At 44.8% G+C, this 22,219-nt stretch overlaps 1 protein-coding gene across 15 annotated transcripts in view; it reads right to left on the reverse strand.

Annotated features, from left to right (window-relative positions):
- ZBTB38 (zinc finger and BTB domain containing 38) overlaps nt 1–22,219 on the reverse strand; it is an 83,960-nt gene that overhangs the window by 12,418 nt on the left and 49,323 nt on the right. Inside the window, exon 8 of one of the 15 annotated variants that reach the window (XR_009736993.1) lies at nt 6,620–14,838. The exons of the other annotated variants lie outside the window; for them this stretch is intronic. The gene's annotated coding sequence lies outside the window, so the exon portion shown is untranslated. Of the gene's footprint in view, nt 1–6,619; nt 14,839–22,219 lie in introns of those variants that run through there. 15 annotated transcript variants of the gene reach the window in all.

A 22,219-nucleotide genomic window follows, 5' to 3' on the forward strand; every position in this document is an offset into this window, starting at 1 on the left:
AGCAGCGGATTAAGGGACAAAGCAGAAGGCCCCTCCCCTCTGCCAGGCTCCTCAACTCCACTCCAGCATACACACAACACACACAACTCACGCACTCCCTACACGAGTCCTCTTCTCATAACTCAGAAAGATTTCTACGTTCTGCCTGTATGAAGCTTTAGAAGAAAAACCGCATTTCCTCCTGAGGCTCTTCTGTCCTCACCCCTAGCTCCTCTGCCTGGCAATTCCTGTAATTTACTCATCTCAGGTGACATCTCCTTCGGTCAGCCTCCTTCCTCATGAATTTTCAGTCTGGGGTTCCAACCTTTATTGTCGCATGCAATATTGTGCATTTGTACACATTTCTATCCTTCCTATTTGCTCCTTGAGTTTAGGGACAGTCTTGGTACCAATACATTGTTGATTCTGACAGTAAGTGAGCAGAGAGACATTGGCTCCTCAGGCCCCGAGCAGCAAATGGCTTAAATGACGTATTGTACTTAGAAAGCTACCTTACTTAAAGCTTTAAAAATGAGACCTGGGTGAACCCAAATTCTACTCGAGGGAAAGCAAAATTACTAGGAAAATAAAAATAAATTCCTGTTCCTTTTTTTCTTTCCTAGTTTCCTTATAACCCTGAGGGTTCTCAAAGTATGTTTCATGGATCTCTGAGTCTCCCAAGACCCTTTCAGCAAGTTTTTAAGGTCAAAACTATTTTCATAACCACACTAAGATGTCATGTGTCTTTTTTACTGTGTGAACATGTGCACTAATGGTACAAAACCAAAGATGGGGAAAACTTCTACAGCCTTATCACATATCTAGCCAGTAACAGCTGGATTAAGGAGTAATTATCATTTTATTAAATCTGGATCCTAGGAAGGACACATAAAACACTTCTGAATGCATAAGGAAAAATGATGACTACCTTGAGAAAAAGCATCTGGTGTTTCCTAGAGCTCTGAGTCAAACTTACCAATTTTTTTTTTCATGGAACATCATTTTTACTTGAAAAAAATTACAGTAAGATAAACCATGGCTATTCAGATACGGGTACGTGGGCAAATATTTTCTTAAAAATGAAATAAGTGAGTCTGTCTTTTCAAGGAAGCAGCCATTTTGTTGCCAATAATAAAATCAGACTGGAGCAAAAAACAGAATTTTGGAAAACTTGTATCTACCACAATGAGCTCAACACTCCTCAATACATAATGACTTTTCTGATGATGTTGGTGGTGACGTTAATGGAAGTGATTTTTGGATACTGAGTAATGAATTTGGAAGATATACATGGCTCAGTGAACCAATATTTTCCAAGTGACCAATGCATATTACCAAAAAAAATCATGCATGAGCTAAAAAGTGTAACAGAGAGCCATATATTTACATGTAACAAACTGGGGAAAGTTCACTGATACGAATTCCATGTTGCAATTAACCTTTAAGAAAGTCCTACTGGTAGATACTGGTAGAGCATCAAAGAATATCCACAACTAACTAAAAAGGCTATTAAAAAACAAAAAACTTCCCTTTTCCAACTACCTAGCTGTGTGAGGCTGGGTTTTTTTCATATAGTTCAACTAAAACAGCACATTGCAGCTGAATCCAGAAGCAGATTTGAAAATCCAGCTACCTTTCTATTAAGTCAGATAATAAAGATATAGTATACCTTTGAACAGTACAGGTTTGAACTGCTTAGATCCACTTGTACACAGATTTTTTTTTCAGTAAATATGTACTACAGTGCTACATGATCCACAGTTGGCTGAACCCACAGATGCAGAACTGGAGGAAGGGATACAGAGGAGGGGAGATTTTGCGGATTTTTGACCCAGTGGAGAGTCTGTGCTGTATCTAACACCTGTGTTGTTCAAGGGGCAACCATATTTGCAAAAAATAACACCACTCTTCTCACAAATTTTTGCTTTAGAAAATAGTTACTTTAGAAATAAAAATGTATCATTTTACCATGTAATTGGGTTTATTGTAGTCAATTTTTGCAAGTTAACAAATAGTTTTTAAATTCTCCTTTAAAACTTTGAATGTAACTCAGATAAACAAAAGCTCTTTGGATCCTTAAAGATTTATAAGAATGTAATGGGGTCCTGGGAATCAAAAGTTTGAGAACCACTGCTTTAAACAGTAAGAAAATATTCAAAATCATATTTAAATAAATGACTTAGAAATTATTTTACTCAATAAAATGAATCACATGTAAGACAAAGTGAATGAAAGTGTGCTAAAGTACAAAGCAGAAATACCCAGGAGTCAGGAGAAACCAAGGCACAGAGAAACACAGACACACCTTGGTCACACAGATACACACACACACTCTATAGCTGTCTTTAATTTTCTAAGCCAGAAGTGACTGCTACCTATCACTTGAGTGTGAGAATGGCTGTAAAACCAGGTGGACCAACAGTCCCTTCACACTACACTCAGGTAAAAACTGCTCCTCGATTTGCTGCCTATATTGTTTGTACAACCTATCCTGGCTTGAATCTTTGCCTTCAAGTCTCAAAGGCTGGCTTGGTTTGCCCTTGGAGTCTATCCATTCATCTACTAAATCAGCCCCTCTCCATTATATCCTGGATACCTGTTCTGGGTTTAAACTTGAAAACAATTCTTGGCAATGATCTGAGCAACTAATTCCTAGTATTTCCAGCCTAATTAAATCTTCCCTTCCCCAAGTAGACAAGGCAATTTTACTAAAGCACAGAAAAGTCAAAAACTTAAAATGATAGTTTCCATAACATTTTTAACTCTCCCAATGTAAACCGACCCCCCCGCCAAAAAATCTTGAAAAACCTCTTTAAATTGTTTAACCAAGTGTAACTATTATGTAACTTTATAGAGCCTGTTAATAAAATCTGGTGTACTTTTATTAGCAAGTCTTTAAGACATCACAGATGGAGAGTGAAGTAATCCTGTCCAGTCTGCATTCTTAGTGAGAACTTGCAGTCACTCACTCAAGGCCACGCTCCAGGGCCAGACTGAATCCCATTTTTCTGTATCTTCTGATCAGAGGAAAACGCCAGGAGCCTTCTCACAGCACCTTGGCCACTCAATTCCCAACATACATAGTAATGAAACTGAATCAACAGAGCAACTTTCTCCTCTTTCTACTGCCATGCTTCTATAAAAAGACACTTGGAAATAAAACCCAACTAAAAAAAGAACACACTGTATTAGGATACTGACCTGGAATCACGCACAAGTCAAACTCACAGTCTATTTGGGGCCAGCGCAAGACCCATACTGAAGCAGAATCTACTGCGTGGACCTGCCATTCTCCACAGAAAGTGTTCTGACAAAGGACACCACTTCAGTGATCTGGGTCCCCATCCCACACACATCTTTGCAGTGCCTTTTCTCACAGTCACGTTGGGTGACTACGTCAGACCTCCTCACGTGACGGGGTCTTAGAAACACATGCATCAGATCTCGGAAACAGATTACAAAACAGAAGCCCTTTATGGAGTTCAGCGACGTCTAAGAAAAGGAAAATCCTCTCACGTTGCCTTCTAAATGCAGCCCAAAAGGAGCAGAGAAGAGCTGCATTTATCAGATTTTCATGCATTTAAGCTATCAGATTCAAGAAGGTGTAGCATGACAAGGGAGGTCTGTTTTTCATCTGAAATTCAGGTGGCTGGAAAAGGTAACATCAGGAAACTGCTGGAGTCCACTCAACAGGGAGGCAGCTTGGCTTGAGCCACCTTTCTTGACTATGTTGTTCTGAAAAGGCAAACATTTGGTCTCCAGACTTGTAGTTGCGTGCATATGGATTGTGAGAAGGAGTATTATCAGATTCACAAGTGACGCAACGTGCCCGGTGAAATATTTCAGGTTGCTTGTTTGGAAAGATGAAAGGGGGAAAAGGTCCTTTGTTTCTCTTTTTTTTTTTTTATCCTTTTTGAAACACAGCAGTGTTTAGAGGAGGTACCCTTTGGGTTCATCTCACGATTGAGCTTGCCCGGACACCTGCTTGCTTAAGAAAGCTGGCAAATGTGCTTGGAGAATCTTCTCTCTAAAGCCCTGAAGTGCTGCATCCGTTTCTTGTCCTACCAAATTCCACTGACATTTAGAGGTGCTAATGTGAAAAGGAATTTTAAAAGTCTGAATGCTGTGGGAACTGAGTTACCAGAATGACCAGGACAGGGGTCCCATCCCCTGGAACTTCTCATTTTACGGGTGAGCATATAATCTAGAGTTGGTTTCAGAAGCCAAATACCTTTTTCTTAAAGGCCTATCTGATTGAATAGCCCCATTCCTCTCAGTTGACTGTGACCTGTCAGGGAGGATGGAGGGAAGAACTATTATACATTCTGGCTTCTGAGCAAAAATGAACTTCCTGCTCATTGCGATGGGTTATCCTAAAAAAAGGACAGAGACCAACTGCTGCATGGTGTTAAAACTATCTAAATCCACCTGCCATTGCACCCTTGTTCTCCACCCCTAGCTTCCTGCACCCCAGCTTTCTGGGGACTCCTGCAAGACAATGAATCACAGTTTGCATGGACTCTTTCTGGATGAACCAGAACCTGGGCAGAGAGGAATGAACCAGGTAATACACGTGAAAAGCAGCAAGCACAGTGCTCAGCACACAGCAGGGGTTCAAAGAATACGGGTGAGAATCAGCTTGAGAACTGACTCCCAGTTCTGTGTCCTGCTCGCCTGTGACTGAACAGAACCACTTAGGCATGCAATGCGTAGGGTGGTCTTTTAACTGCACGAAGGAGATCAAGTCAGGCCCTGCCTAGAGCCCTTCAGTGGCTATCCCCAGATGTTAGGGTGGAATGAAGACCCCTCGCTGTGGCCTGTGAGGCCCTGCACTGTCCATGGGTCCCAGCCACTATTCCCAGACTCCCACCCCCTCTGCTCCACTCTCTGTGCTCACACTCAGTCCTCCCTTTGCTGCCAGTCTCTCCTGGCCCAATTCCAGTCCTGCCCAGGGGGCTGGCTCACCCCTGCTTTAGGCCCAGCTCAAATGTCAACTCTGAGGGCCCACCCCATCTCTCTATTTGCTCCCGCCTCTACTTGCCCTCACATCATCTTCATGCTACATACTTCAACCTGCAATTATCACAAGTATTTGCCTGCTTGTTCGCTGTCCACTGTGTCTGCCAGAAAGTAAACTCCAGGAGGGAAAGGACCTTATCCGTCCAGTTCACGGCTGTGTCTCCAGGCCACAGGGCACGGTAGGCACTTGGGAACTATTTGAAAGCACAGAGACTCACCCTGATGAAAAGAGCCACCACACTCCTGGGCCCACTTATCTGCTCTGCTTTTCTTTTCCACAGCACTCACAGCATCCCCATACACTGCAGAATTTACTCATTATTGACTGTCCATCTGCCTGCTAGAAATTTAAGCATCATGAGGACAGAAATCTCTGATTTTCTGCACTGATGTATCTTAGGCACCTAGAACAGTGCCTGATACATCGCAGGCCCTCAAAATATTCATGTACTACATGAACGATCCGTACTATAAACAGATACACGGTCCTAAATCAGCATTATGTATGGATAGGCACTGTATATACTTCGAATTACAAGGTTCATCTATGTGAATTTCCCCAACCAATTTTGACTAAAACTGCTTTCATCTGATACATTTCAGGTTGTAAAGCACTTCACATATTAATCTATTTAATCCCCTTCATAATCCTGTGAGGCAGACACATAAAATGGAGACACTGCCACCAACTCAGGGTTAAATGCATTAACAGAGTCAGTGCTCACCACACGGAAGCTGCTAATCTCAGGCCCACGGTACAGATGTGGAAACGGAACCCAGGGTACTGCCTCACTCACAGCAGAGTGGTAACTGCTGATGTGCCCAGCGCCCAGCCCCCTGCAGGCTACCGCGTCACGCAGAGCAGGAGGGAAGTCGGAGCAGCTGACTCGCCATCTCCGAGCACAAGATGGCTCTGCACCAAGCCCAAGCTGCAGGCGGGTGGTGCAGGCTCACCCCTGAAAAGCCCGAGGCAGGGAACAGACCCGGGTGGACTCCAAGAGCTAGGGCTGGTCGGTGGGTAGCCTGCCTGGGCCCCACACTCGAAAGTCACTAAAAAATGCTGCCTGACGTGAAGCAGAGTGTGCCAGAGGGGTCCCCTGAAAAACCAGCCGAGGACTGGAGCTCAGGCAAGCCGACCCATGACCATGGCTGGTAGTTACCAGGGCAACCTGTGCGTTGCCAGAGGATGAGCCTCAGGCCCGGGACCTATCACGGCTTCCCCGGGTGTACCGTTATGGGACACAAGGCAATTTCAAGGTGCCAGCTGAACACACAGTCAGTCAGCGTCTGCCCCACAGCCCAGAATTTACTAAACAGCCGAGGCTTTTACATTACACTCACATGTAGCCAACTTAGGATTTTTAGTATTAAAAAAAAAAAAGTTGATTTTTAAAAGTTTGTTGCCAACTCAGTCCAAGGATGTGGACTGAATCCATCAGGAAGATGAGTTTTCATGTGCCTCCCCCCATCCCCCACTTGAGTATTTAGACTTGTCCTTTCATTACAGGCCTGTGGATGATACAATCTCAGGGATCATGAGACTCAGGCTGGGGACCTGTCAGTTGGGATAAAGCATGAGACCAGTGGCGATGAAGCATCAGGGGAGGGTTAGGGGAAGGGAAGCTGTGGGGTGGGGCCGCCTTTGGGAGGGAGCCTTTCCATGACAGTGAAAACAATCTCCTGGCCAACATGGATCTGAGACACGGTTAGGGAGGCTCCTTAGAACCCTGAACCCAAATTCCAGTATCTTTACCAAAGCTTAGAAGGTCTCTGTGATTTGACCTCATTTCCTGCCACTCTAACCCAACCCAGCCCTCCTTCTGTTCATTGAATATGCTGAGGATCTTCCCACCTCAGGGCCTCTGCACATGTGGCTTCTGAAGCCAAGAATGCCTTTCCAGCCCAGGCAGCAGCCTATCCTGGTCTCTATCCAACAATCCATTACCCCTCAATCAGGTTTACCTGTCCTATACTCCTCAGCAGACTCTTCTTGCATAGTATATACTATGGTTATAGGCTTCCCAGGTGGAGCTAGTGGTAAAGAACCTGCCTGCAACGCAGGAGACACGTTCTTGATCCCCGGGTAGGGAAGATCCCCTGGAGGAGGGCATGGCAACCCACTCCTGTACTCTTGCCTGGAGAATCCCATGGACAGAGGAGCCTGGAGGGCTACAGTCCACAGGCTCACCAAGAGTCAGACATGACTGAAACGACTTAGCATGCACACACGCACTATGGTTGTAGTTAAGTATTATTTGATAAATGTGTGCTTTACCACAAGCATATGAATTCTGTGAAGGCTGAAAACTATTTACCACTATTTACCACAGTTTCCCCTAGCTCTCAGCACCACACTTGGCACATAACACGCTGATAAACTTTTATGAAGTAAATGCAAAAACAAAAAACACCCAGACAATAAGCTTTCTAGAGCCCACCATACCTGGCACTGTTAACCAGGCTTTCTGGATCCAGAGTTAGGTCAACACGAACTGCCCTACAACTTGTCACCGATGCTAAAAGGTTGAACGTTAAAAAATCAACAAGTCTGACACTGTAAAAGGAAAAACAAAACACACACACACACAATCAACTCTGCTGGTCTAAAACTGGAGCTGGATAAGACAAGCGAGGGCTGTGCACTGCCATGAAGTTATTACGGCTCACACAAGCTAAAACAATGAAACACAGCTCTGAAGCACCAAAAAACTGCTTACTGTTATTGCTTTGGCTCAGAGAAAGGAAAAGAGTATTTCTTCAAGCTCTAATGACGTGCTTTGTTCTGTTAACGACAAAACAACAGGCCCAAAATGGAGCTGCTAATGCTATGCCTCATGTCATCAAACTGGAACTTACTTAAGAGTTTTGGCTCTCTCTGCAATGCAATCCTAAACTAGATATCAGCTTAAATCAGGAATAGACTGATAAGCATTAGTTAGGTAGTCTGCGTGACAATCCCTGTCACCCCCTATAAGGAAAGGAACCTTGCAATAACCAACCCACCTTTTTGCCTGGTATAATTTCCTTGTTCTGTTCCCTTCTGCCAATAAAACCTCTCACCTTGTGTAGCTCTTTGGAGCTCCATTCTGTCTGCCAGATTGGATGTTGCCTGACTTATGAATCACTAAATAAAGCCAGTAAGATCTTTAAAATGTACTCAGTTGAATTTTGTCCTTTTGTCTTTAAGCCCTAAGCATTTGGCCTTTGTCTCCTGAGTGCTTGGACTGAACTAGCAACAAACTTTTAAAAGTTAACTTTAAAAAAAAATGCTAAAAATTTAAAGTTATCAACGCGGGGGTGCAGCATAAGGTCCTAGTGTCAGGTAATTAACAAGGCTCCATTTCCGTACCTGTGCTCCCTGCAAGCACCTCCAGGGATGTCCGCTTTCTGTAACCACTTTCAGTTCCTTCCAAGGTCATTTCCCTCACTCAGCCCCCTCTCATGAAATGCTGATCAGGAGAAGGGTCTGGGCTAAGTGAAGCACAGCTGGGTCTGTGGCCTGCTTCTGGGTCCTGTAACTGCGGATGCTTGTGTTTCCTGGTACACTGATTGGTGACCCACCCCCAAAGGCATACACAAGCCCTCTTTGCCCATCAGGCAACCAGCGGTAAGACGGAAGAGGCATCATAATGTGAGCTTACAATGGTGGTTCTCTGCAGAACTGTACATCGGACTCACCTGTGGAGTCTCAAAAAGAATAGGAGCCAGGTGACACTGCTGAGACTGAATCCGTTTCGGGAACAGGATCTGGGTAGGTGGGAGTGTGGCATCCTGCTGAAAGTTACCCAGGTATGTTGTGCACACAAGCTGGCACACGACTTCTGACTACCCTTTGACGAATCAGGTCACTGTGTCTCCTGTAGGTGTTGGAGCCCCTCTGGGCAGCCTCCCTGAGAGCTGCTTTAAAGTGACATTGACATTCCACCACACATGTGTCGGCATCCCCCATTCATTCATGGGACAGGAGGAAGCTCACCTAAATATGCCAGCCGCATGCTATGCCCCCAACACCACACAAGCACATCCCTGTGCCCAGCAGTGCTCTGCACACTCCATATACACCGTCCTGATGAAGCCTCACAGCAACCTTATTTTGAAAATGAGAAAACTGAGACTTGGAGAGGCTGTGTAATTTGACCAAGGTCATTTAGTCAGTGAGCAGCAAAACTGGGATTAAAACCTGAGCAGGATGACTCAAAAACTACACTCTCCACTATAGGTTTGGAGCACCAAAAAACAAAGCGCTTAGCTTTTCCTGGTATCAGAAGTTCTTTACTGGTATCAAAAGCTCCTATGCTCATGACCCCAGCCTACCAACCAGCATGTGGGTGCTTAGCAATCGGTAGCCTGGATTTGAGGGGGGCACCACCTTCAAGGGGACAGGTTATGCCCTGTGGTATGCTGTGGGGTGGGGGTCTTGTGGGGCTCATAGCCCACCCACAGTTTGCTTGGCCCCAGGCAGGTACCCTGCTGAGGGCTGCATCCCCCTGCCAGAAGGGGCTGTATCCCCCATATGCACAACGATTCTATACGGATCATCAAATGGCTCTGAAGTGAACACTTCACGTAATTCAGAATTTTCCATAAATTTCTACTTTTAATTTATTTTCTTTAAAAAATGTAAACTTCATGGGCTTCCCTGGTGGCCCAGTGGCTCAGACCTCGTGCTCCCAATGCAGGGGGCCCGGGCTTGATCCCTGTTTGGGAAACTAGATCCCACACGCTGCAACTAAGAGTTCAAATGCTGCCACGAAGATCGAAGACCCTGCATGTCGCAACTAAGACCTGGGGCAGCTAAATAAGTAATTAAAAAAAATGTCATTTTAAAAAAGTCATCAAAGTAACAGATGACACTATTAAGTAAACATTATCATTTTGGTCCATTTCCATTTCAAGGTAATATTTATCAAATGTCTACCACCCTCCAGGTATTGAGTATAACACAAGAGGCTACCACAAAAAGTGGGTACAGAAGGGGCATACGGCTGCTGCTGCTGCTAAGTCGCTTCAGTCGTGTCCAACTCTGTGCGACCCCATAGACGGCAGCCCACCAGGCTCCGCCATCCCTGGGATTCTCCAGGCAAGAGTACTGGAGTGGGTTGTATAGGGGGTGATTAAAGCTACTGAACTAAGACAGCTGAGGGACCTGAGAACACTGTATTAGTCCACTCATGAAGCAGGGTTCTCCTGAAGGATAATGTGGGATACAGCAGACCATGTCCAGTCTAACACTGTGGCTAAGAGCCTGAACTCTGATGTCAAGTTTAGCTCTCATCATGTTCTGGCTATGACCTTGGGCAAGCTTCTTACTCTGCACCTCAGCATCTTCATGTGCAAAATGGAGCTAATAATAGCATCTTATCAGGTTAAAATGAAGATTAAATGACAGTAACCATGAAGTGGTTGGCTTAATATCTGGCACAAAGTCAAGCTTAATAAACATTAGCTATTATTAGTATAACTATTACCAATTAATTATTATTAGTGGTAAATGTCAGTAGGAACAAGTATTACCAAGTCTTGACCACAGGCCCCAAATATAGGGAATGTGACATTCCTCAATGGTAGGGACAAATACTCTATTTCACTGTGTGCCGGGAGTTCGCCAGTCCCCCTCACAGTGTTTACCACCCTAGAGGGGCTCATCAACTAATCATCTTCCTAATGCCAAAAGCAGTTATTACATCTGCGCCTTAGCTGATATGTGGGAACTGAGTTGCAAGTATTATCAAAATGATTTTCTTTAGTTGCATCATATGTTAGCACTTCTTCTAAGCCTATGGAAGAAAGCATTCATATCTTAAATAAAAATTATCCAAGTAGGCTATTAGCAATTTTTTAGCAATTAGTAAAAGCTCGACAGGAAGGAAACTAAAATAATGTATTTAAGACAAATAATCTATACATTTCTTCTGTGTGCACTTGTCTTTTTAAGTCAGAACGTCACTCAACTTTTGGCTATAAAAACAAGGTCTGGTGCTGGTCGTTGATTGGGTCATGTGCTGGTTTTATTTTTATTTTTTGGCCATTTGGCACATGGGATCTAAGTTCTCCAACCAGGGACTGAACCCATACCCCCTGTGGTGGAAGCATGGAGTTCTACCCACTGGACTGTAGGGGAAGTCCCACGTGCTTGTTTTATATGGTGAAATTCTTTCATTTTCTAAGAAAGCCTTCCCTGTGTTCTGCTTCATCATCTGTCCTATCTCTTTAGTCTCTTGGCAGACCACATTTGCTCCTCTGCCCTCACACTGAGGGGATTTTTACAAGGGTAAGTTCTTAAGGCCTCCTCTCTCTTACTTTAAACTAGGAACCTAATAACAGTAGTTTGGTTATGATTTATTTTAGAGAACATTTTGATGTTCTGCATTTTTCATGTTAAAGTCTTTTTAATTTATGTCTCAGTTTAATGGATTCATTAGGTTGTGGCTGATTCAGTGAAATTTTTTTTGAAAATCTGGGTTTGGTCCGGGGTTTTGCACATTTATGTGCTGATTCTGGATTTTGGTTCAAGCTGCCATTGAATCACTGAATTCCCTGATTAAAATTTTTGACAACTGTCAGAAGGAGCCAGTTGTTCCAAGCTTTCTTTTTCTTGGTCCCCAAGCTGTCCTTTCTCCTCCTGTGGAGTTATCTTTGTCCTCAGAGGGCAGAGCAGGGCCCCTGCTTACACACTCCTGGGCTCAAACTCCAGTTCTGCTACTTAGTAGCTGTATGAATTTAAACAAGTTAATTAGCATCTCAAGACTTGGGCTTTTTTTTTTTTTTAATCTATAAAATGGATATAATAGTGCAACTTAGTTCTTAATAGGATTAGAAGGGACAATCCAGATAAACCATAGTATCTCAGTCTATTGCTCTTTTACACTCTGATAATTTTCCATGAAAATTCCAGAAAACAAAACAATCCCAGCAACTCTTTTCTTTAGCTCATCTCATTATGATAATAGCAACCAATTTAACGCCTGTTGGTTGAAAGGGTGTTGGAAGCAGGGGGTCATTTTGTAAGTGGGGATTTCCCTGGGGCTGAAGTGGAGCAATGAGTGGCCTGGAGAGTCCCTGGCTTTAAGGGCTTCCAAGGAGCCTGGGCAACTTAATTCTGGTGGGCCGGACAGGCAGGAGTTACGGGACTCAGGTCAGGCTGACCCCAAAAGAAGAGAAGTTAGAAAAACATACTTGTGAAAAAGAAGTACAAAAATAAATACTCAGCAAAATAAGGGACTGTGGGTAACACATTGTGTGTTAGTCGTCGTAACACATGTTAGTGGGTAACACATTGTCCGACTCTTTGTGACCCCACGGACTGTAGCCCACCAGGCTCCTCTGTCCATGGAATTCTCCAGGCAAGAATACTGGAGTGGGTTGCCATTTTCTTCTCCAGGGGATCTTCCTGACCTAGGGATAGAACCTGGGTCTCCTGCATTACAGGCAGATTCTTTACCATCTGAGCCTGTTAGGGAAGTCTGTTAATATGGGTATAGTAATGTAATTAAAAGAACACTTTCAAAGAACAGGTATATGTATCATAATATAGTATCAATAAAGCCAGTAACTATGTGTAAACAGGTGCAAAATCTGTGATTCTATTATTTGGGGGAGCCCTGCATGCCTATTACACATATTTCTACCAACCCAACTATGAAGAATAAGCAGAGAAAAAGAGGTTGGGTTCACAACAACCAGGGAGAGCTTCTACCCCTCGAGTGGCCTCTTCAGGGCCACGGGTCGCCCTTTTCAGCCTAGTAAAGGCGCTGAGCAACACTGCTCTCGACCGTCATCTTAGCTCTGAATAAGATTATTGCTCAGCTTCTTCACATACAGAAATGCCAAGAACATCCAGATGGCTAGTCTCACCATTATTAGGGGTCAGGGTTGGGGAGGGAAAGCATTCTAAGCCCCATTGCTCTGTTCCCTTTACACCTTCCATCTGTTCCATCCTCACCTTGTGGAGAGGGGTCCTTGAAGCACAACAGGGCAAGCGATGCCCTGAATGGCGATCAATGCGAGCAAGAAGGAGAGCGGACGAAGCAGAGTCCTGGACCAGGAGAGGTGGGGCTGGATACAGGATATGGGAGATGGAGGCCAGAGGGAAGGGGCCCGGGGCTCCCTCCTGAGGCCTCTGTACTGATGCCCCCCCCACCCTGCTAGGAGATAGGACCCCGGGTGCTGTTCCACAACTCCTTGGAAGGTCTGGCTTACTGTGTCACTGAACCTGCCCACTCTACTCTCCCAGGTGTCAAGGGCATAATAGCAGGGTTAGAGACACACAAGTAAATTCCCCATGGCAGACCCTCACTTTGAGAGCAGGCAGTTCCTCTAAGGGATCAGCCCCTCATGATCCCTGAGGAGCCTTTCCCAGGGCAGCAACTCTTTCATGCTTGTATCCTGAAGTTCTTTTCCACTTGACGACTGGAGTACGTTCCCAGTTCCCAGTGCTACATCCACAAGATGGTGCTGAGTCCACACAAAGAGATGCTCTTGGGTCCTGAGTCACTGGGGATCCAGTCCCCAAAACCTTGCTCAAAATGGACAGATGAACGAATTTTGTTTCAAAATAAATAGACCTTGGGTGTTTTAGATAACAAAAAGCATAGAGCAAGTTTCTTAGTGGAGCATGCCTTCTAACTACTTCTTCATTTGCTATAGATGGATTCTCGAGATTCTTCAGACCAGGAGTAGGGACCACTCCACCCAGTGTGGGAATTTCCTCCTTAGAGGAGCAGTCCTCATGCAGAGCCCTCAGTTGTGACCTCTGCATGTGACAGCCCTTCGAAGGTTTGCATGTCCCTTCCCCGGGCTAAACATCTCTAGTTCCTTCAACTAGGCCCCAGCAAAGAGAATTTTATAGACAAGGAACTTTAGATAGTTTCGTCCAACCCTCTCATTTTAGATGTGAGAAAATGGAGGCACAGAGAAGTAGAATGACTTGCATAAGGTCTCATGGTATCACTAAAACAGGTTTCCAGATTTCTGGCTCCATACACCGTAAGCATATCACCATACTCCTCAACTGACAGCCACCAAACCTGCTCACTGACACAGGACCTTAGAATGTTTTTGACTTCCCTAAGCCTCAGTCTCTTCACATATTAATTGGAGCAAATCATACAGCCCTCGTGGGCTGCTGGGGGGATTCAAGGAGAGTACCAAGTGGCGCTAGTGGTAAAGAGCCCACCTGCCAACACAGGAGACGTAAGAGATGCGAGTTCGATCCCTGAGTTGGGAAGATCCCCAGGAGAAGGAAATGGCAACCCACTCCAGTATTCTTGCCTAGAGAACCCCATGGACAGAGAAGCCTGGTGGGCTAGAGTCCATGGGGTTGCAAAGAATCAGATGTGACTGAAGCAACTTCACACACACACACACACACATACACACACACACACAGAAGGGCACCTAGCCAGGGCAAGTACATAGCAAATAGTAAGTGTGTGATAATTTATTTTATTTATAATATTCAGACTCTTTTTTTGGCATGGAGTTCTCCTTTCTGCCTTTGTAGTTTTCTTCTTCCATGGCTTCCCAACTTCCAAGGCTGAATTTTTAAACTGATTCTCAAAAATTCATGTAGGCTTCCCATGTAGCTCAGCTGGTAAAGAATCTATCTACAATGCAGGAGACCTGAGTTCCATTCCTGGGTCAGGAAGATCCCCTGAAGAAGGAAATGGCAACCCACTCCAGTATCCTTGCGTGGAGAATCTCCTGGACAGAGGAGCCTGGCGGGCTACAGTTCATGGGGTCACAAGAGTTGGATATGACTTAGTGTTATCTTTCTTTCTTTCAAAAATTCACTCATTCTTGTGAAATGCAGTTGTGTTCCTTCGGTCCATAATTTTTAGTCTGTTGGAATATTTCAGAAAGACAATGCTATCTTAAAATATAACTACTGATTCCTTGAACATGATATGCTGACTCCTCCTTCAGAAACTTCCAAGTAAGTTTAGGGTGGTAATGTCTGTGACAAAAGGCAGTCTCCTCCAAAGACTGGCAGAATGTGATCATTCTTTTTACCCACTCAGACTTTATTTTAACATCAGGACTGTTACACTGATGACGACTTAGAAAATATTCTTCAATTTGTTAGAATAAAAAAAGATAAAGCTCAGTATCATCTAAAAGAGGAAGAAGGTTACAGCCACACTATCAGGAAGCAACCCTGACTTTGCGAAGAGAAGCTCTGGTGTGTTAATACACTAATATGTTTGGATGAAGACACTGGGACCTCAGGGTAAGTGAACTTTTACCCTGAGACCTCAAAACTTCAGAGTTGCTGGGGGGTAAAGTTGTTGGGAATAGACTATGAGCTAAAGAACAAGATGGCAAGGCCCTGGAGCTGATCTGTGGTTCCTGGGCTGGTCCTTGGTTGCAGGCATTCTCCCAGCTCCATTGCTGGAGAAGGCAACCCACTCCAGTACTCTTGCCTGGAAAATTCCATGGATGGAGGAGTCTGGTAGGCTGCAGTCCATGGGGTCGAAAAGAGTCGGACACGACTGAGTGATTTCACTTTCCCTTTCCACTTTCATGCACTGGAGAAGGAAATGGCAACCCACTCCAGTGTTCTTGCCTGGAGAATCCCAGGGATGGGGGAGCCTGATGGGCTGCTGTCTATGGGGTCGCACAGAGTCGGACACGACTGAAGTGACTTAGCAGCAGCAGCAGCAGCTCCACTGTATCAACAAGCACAGGAATACTAATTCTCCAAACATTCTTCTCTTTCCCTCATCCTAACTAGCTCAGGCCACTTGTTTTTCAGGGGCTCCCATCCCAGTATCCTCGGATCCTGCTGCTCTGGAGAATACAGCCAGCCTATAATCATTCCAGTGCCCGTATCTGCTCACCCGGAAAAACACTGCCTTCCCCATCCTGCGGCTTTCCAAACACCAACCTTCTGGAAACTTTCTTGTTCAACAAAGGCAGAACAAAAAGAAAGAACACCTCACCTTACTCCTGTTTAGCTCTCTACCATTTATAAAGCAGGCTTCCCTGGTGGCTCAATGGTAAAGAATCTGCCTGCCAGGCAGGAGACATGAGTTGTATCCCTGGGTCGGGAAGATCCCCTGGAGAAGGAAATGGCAACCGACTCCAGTACTCTTCCCTAGGAAATCCCATGAACAGAGGAGTCTGGCGGGGCTACAGTCTATAGGGTCGCAAAGAGTCGGACATGACTTAGTGACCAAACAACGACGACGTCTACAAAGCACTTCCGCACACAACATCTGATCTCCTTTCTCACAACACCCCTGTGGACTGTGAAATAATATTTCCATTTCAAAGATGAAGATGTTAAAGCTCAGAAAAATTAAACCAAAATCCAAACACCACATGGCTTTAAGTTGACCAGGTTGAGTTTTTCAACCCTGATCGTGTGACTCTGGATCAAATTCTTTCTAGCATACTTAAAAGGAAGACTGTATTTATGTGATTCTAAGTTTTAGTAAATATAAACCACTATCTCATCTTCTGATTGGTATGTTTAGTAGCTGTGTATCTTTGTCGGCCAAAGTCAATGTCAAATGTGTACTTGCCACTCAAAAAACTACACATCATCAGCTATTTTTACCAATAAAATGGGGTTTTCCTGTTCAGCCTATATACCACAGACATACTGCTGACTAGCTGATCATTTATGCATTTTACTTCATATTCTCTGCCATTCTGCATGACTTGACCACACAGTGCTTTATTTAATTCATTCTGTAAAATGGGAATGATGCCTGAGATGATGATCATGATAGTTAAATGAGGCATGATTACAGAGACCTCAGCTAGTAGGTGTTCCCTTCAGTTCAGTTCAGTCACTCAGTCGTGTCTGACTCTTTGCGACCCCATGGTCTGCAGCATGCCAGGCTTCCCTGTCCATCACCAACTCCAAGAGCTTACTCAAACTCATGTCCATTGAGTCGGTGATGCCATCCAACCATCTCATTCTCTGTCATCCCCTTCTCCTCCTGCCTTTGACCTTTCCCAACACCAGGGTCTTTTCCAATGAGTCAGTTCTTCACACCAGGTGGCCAAAATATTGAAGTTTCAGCTTCAGCATCGTCCTTCCAAAAAAATATTCAGGACTAATTTCCTTTAGGATTGACTGGTTTGATCTCCTTGCAGTCCAAGAGTCTTCTCCAACACCACAGTTCATAAGCACCAATTCTTTGGCACTCGTCCTTCTCTATGGTCCAACTCTCAGATCCATACATGACTAATGGAAAAACCATAGCTTCGACTAGATTTGACTAGCTTTTAACTAGGTGGTCACTTAATGGTATTATATACTACTGCTTCTACTGCTACAACTTCATTACATTCACTAAAACCAAGTAGAGTTTTTTAAAAATATTTATTTATTTGGCTGCACCGGGACTATGCACTAAGGATCTTCATTCTTTATTGTGGCACACAGGATCATTTCAGTTGTGGCATGCGAACTCTCAGTTGCGGAATGTGGGATCTAGTTTCCTTACTAGGGATCAAACTTGGGCCCCCTGCTTTGGGAGTGTGGAGTTTGAGCCACTGGACCACCAGGGAAGTCCCTTAAGTAGACTTTTGTTTTCTAAAAAGTGCCTGATGTACTATAAGGCAGTATGGATACCATGATTCAGAGAAGCAGAAAAATGATTTCGTCCCTTGGCCTTATTTAATCCTTTATTTCTTTTCAGAAAGCTCCTGGAGCCCACAGTCCAATGGAGGACACAGACATGCAGACAAACAGCTCCTCTGTGATGACGGAAGTGCTCTAATGAGCACGCCCAGGGCTTTGAAGGAGGCAGCCTTACACTGAGTTTGGGGAAGAATAGTCAGGGAGAATGAGGTGGAACCAAGTCTTGAGAGACAGGGAGAATTTCTCTGGGATCTAAGAAGGAAAAAGGCATTCTATTCTAATAAGAGGTCAGGCAAAGGCAAAGGAGCAGGAAACAGAATGACGCATTTGGAGACTGGCAAAGAGGTGGGGCTTCCCACATGGCTCAGTGTTAATGAATCTCCAATGCAGGAGACGCAAGAGACAAGGGTTGGATCCCTGGACTGGAAAGATCCCCTGGAGAAGGGCATGGCAACCCACTCCAGTATTCTTGCCTGGGAAATCCCATGGCCAGAGGAACCTGGTGGGCTACAGTCTGTGGGGTTGCAGAGAGTCAGACCTGACTTAGTGACTAAACACACAAAGAGGTGGGATGTCTGCTGCACAGACGTTGGGCAGGGCCGGATGGGAGATGGAGATGGAGACACTGGCAGGGACCTTGATCCTCTAGCCTGGTAGAGAAACCTTACCTGCATACTTGAATCACCTATGAGAACTCGAGAACATGAACACTCAGGCTCCATCTCGAGATTCTAATTTGTTTGGTCTTGAGTAAAAAGAAAAAACTCTCCAGGTGATTCTAATGTGCACCCAGGACAATGGTGAGTACTTTAAAAGATCTGAAGCAGAATCATTTAGACAAATATGCAGACAGGTCATTCTGGGAGCAGTTTGATGAGAAGGATGTCTGGAGGGGGCCGGAAAGAAGGCAAGGAGACAGCTGGGGATGACAAAGAGAGAAATAAGTAAAAGCTATTTGAATGGAAGAATCAACTAGTTATAAACTCGAGGAGAGAGAAAGGGGGAACAAGACCAGAGGGCTGGTCTGGCAGAAGAAGAATTAAGTCAGTGTGGCCTCTGAGGAGCCTGGTGGGAGACGCAGCTGGCACCCTCAAGCAGGACGCCTCCACAGTGGACTTTGATCCACGATGGACTTTGATGCTACGAGGAAGCTGGGCTGAGGATGCAGCCATGCATCGCACTGACACACAAGCTGGCTGCACACAAGAGCATGGATGCTGCCCAAGGAAAGCGGATGAAAAAGAAATAGGGCAGAAGAAGGAACTTGACCAATACCAATACTGAGAGGTGATTGGATGTATCAGAATCACCTGGAGGTTCTTACTAAAAATTTAGTTTCTTGGTGCTACCCTAGACTGAATCACAACAGCCAGGGGGTAAGACCCCAGAAACTGATTTTTCCCAAGTTCCCAGGCACTTCTGAATCAAGGTTAGGCTGGACACTGTATCAGTTTGCTAACATTGCCATAACAAACTACCACAAACTTGGTGACGTAAAACAACAGAGATTTATTCTCTCACAGCTAATGGAGGCCAGAGGTCCAAAACCAAGACACAGGCAGGGCCATGCCCTCTCTGAAGCCCCCAGGGGGAGAATCCTTCCTGCCTCTTCCAGCTTGTGATGGTTCTACGGGCCCTTGGCCTGTGGCTGCATAACTCCAATCTCTGCCTTCATGTTCACATGGCCCTCCCCTCTTTCTGCTTCTCTCTTCTGTGTGTCTCTTATAAGGACACCTGCCATTGGATTCAGGGTCCACCTGATAATCCAGGATGAATTCATCTCAAGATCCTTAAACATTTACATCTGTGAAGACCCCCTTTTTCCCCCAAATGTCACATTCACAGCTTTGGGGATGTAGAAACATCTTTGGCGGGCTACTAGACACCATGACAATAACTCGACTGGGTGGATGGGGGAGGGGACTGGAGTCCAGAACTCCAAGCTAAGTTCTCCAACAGTGGCAGGAAGAGGTGGGAAAAAGAAAACACTCTCTCTCTCAACTGAGAGAGAGTCATCTGCTAAGTACACAGATCCACTTCTAAGTCTCGTGCAGCCCTAGGGATCCCAGGCCACTAAGTATCCAGGACTCCATCTGAAAGTACTTTAGAAAACAGAAAAAAGCACCACAATTACCGATTGATAAAATACTAGACCACGTTACCCTCAAAATAGAGGTGAGAGCTTTGAAGGGCTGAAAAGGCTTTTATTAATTTGCTTTCTAAACTAAGTGAATTTGATATGAAGCTAGGATTTCATCTCTAAGATGCTGTGGCCATTTTCTCCTCACCACCTTAGTAACTTCCAGTCCAAACAATAAGTCACCATGGGAGCATGGCATCAGTTATTTCCATTTTCTGAAATATTTCCTAGGAGGGATTTCCCTGGCAGTCAGGGGGTACAGGTTTGATCCTTGGTTGGGGAGCTAAGATCCCATATGCTTTGTGGCCCAAAACCCAAAAAAACATTAAAAAAAAATCCACAGAAGCAATAATGTAACAAATTTAATAAAGACTTTAAAAAACAGTGCACATCAAAAAAAATTTTTTTTTAAAGTGTTTCCAAGGAGCGGGCGATATTCTTCAGTCACCAACTCTGAAGAAGGTTCGGTTATACCCCACTTCTCATCACCTACCAGTGCCCCAAAATCTTCATGGACTGACCTCATTTTTATATCTACACATGCTCTACCTTCAAAGTTCTACATTATTACTATTTGGTGGGCTCCTTGATGCACAAAAGTGGTCTATCCTCTAACAAGGAATTCCCCTGCTTGGCAAAAGGGTTTGCATGGCCAAAGGGTCAATGGCGAGTGGTGGGGGTGTGTGAGTAAGGAGTCCGGTACTTGGCTGAAGTTAAAGTTGCAGCCAGGGGACAAAGCCTTCAGGATCAGATTCCCAGCGTGGTCAAAACCACCCCATCATACAAGCCTACAGTGTAATGTGAAAGGCACACCTCTCCACAGCCTCCACCCAGAGACTGTCCCAAAGAGGCTGTGTGGAGGTACACAACCAAAAGGAAACCAAGTTTCCGTATCTGCTGGGGAAACGACAATAGTTATCGTGGTGATGATGATGGTGCCAATGACGATAAAAGCTAATATTTACTGAGCACTTTCTACGTGCCAGGCCCTGTGCTGAGTGTTTGCAGACATTATGACTCACTTAGCGCCAAGAGAGCTGATGAAAAGGAGAGTGATTAAAAGATGTTTAGAAAAAAGGGAAGGCATTATAAATTCCAGGATGTTCGGAAGGTCAATAGAGTGTCAACAGAGAAAGGGAGGACAATTCTCACATTGTCCCAGCCTAGGATGAGTTAGGAAGTAGCTAACTGCCTCATATTTCAGAAAGCATTCTTGGGCCAAGGAGGTCAATAACACAGACCAAGTTTATCAAGATATGCCCGCTGTCCCGTTTTCACCCCATTGCCCAAGACCATCCAGATCAGCCTTGGCATTTAGCTGCCTTGGGAGTGACGTGGCCAGATAAGATGGGGCTTCCTTTGGTGGGTTCTTCCTGTTGCATCCTGAAATGGGCACTCTGAGCACAGAGCAGCTTAATCAAGGCTGCTTTGTCTGATGCCCCTCCAGATATCCTTGGACACAAAAGCTGTGTTCTCCTGACGAATCACTGCCCATATGAGATGGACACACTTCACAGCCAAAGTAGCTCCTTTCTTTGCTGTGACATGGAGAAGGCTCGATGGCCACGAATTTTTCTTGGGCTGGGCCTTGGAGAGCTCCAAGCCCAACGCTCTGCAGGAAAAGGCTGGGCAGGTTGCCACTGAGGAAATCCAGCCTGGTGGATTGAGTCAGATGGCGAAGCTCTACAGCTGCCGAGCAGAGCAGCAGTCCAGAGGCTGAGTAGGCCTGCGGACCTGGCTCATTCAGCCCTACGGTATTTTAGAAGTTTTCATGTCCTCCAGTTTGCCATGATCTACCCTTTCTATCTTCTTAAATCCAGCCTACATTGAACATTCATATCACCTTCCTGTCCCTGTATATATCAGCATTTTAGACCCTAATCTACAATGACATAGAGATAGATCACTTAGGCCTTAAAGTACCGGTGATTCCTACAGTGATTCACAGGCCTCCTAAAATTTAAATGGTGAGATACCAGTATTCAAGCTTTCAAAATTACAGAAGTACTCCATTTTAATGAAGAAGAGGGGGTCAGAAGCCCTAACATGGAATATCTTTGGGTCACATAATATTACTTCACATTCCCTCCAGTCTGTTCACTCCCATGTGGAAAATTTCCTACTGTATGAGTCCTGGGAGACAAAAAGGGTAGATATCAAATTCTCCACTTTGATTCAAACTGTTTTATTTTTAAATTTTTATTTGTTTATTTTTGGTTGTACTGCAAAGCTTGCAGGCTCTTAGTTCCCTGACCAGGGATTGAACCTTGGTTCCAGCAGTGAAAGCACGGAATAATAACCACTGGACCACCAGGGCATTCCCTAAAGTCATTTTAATGATACGGTCTGCTCAAACTCTGAGAAAGGGATGATAACTCCTCATCAGACCTCCACACAATCAGACTCACACTCTCAGAGGCATCCATTTTTAGAGAGGGTTCCAGGGGCTTCCCTGGAGGTCCAGTGGCTAAGATGCCGCTTCCACT

This window comes from Bos javanicus, chromosome 1, assembly GCF_032452875.1.
Source record: "Bos javanicus breed banteng chromosome 1, ARS-OSU_banteng_1.0, whole genome shotgun sequence".
Classification (NCBI taxonomy): domain Eukaryota; kingdom Metazoa; phylum Chordata; class Mammalia; order Artiodactyla; family Bovidae; genus Bos; species Bos javanicus.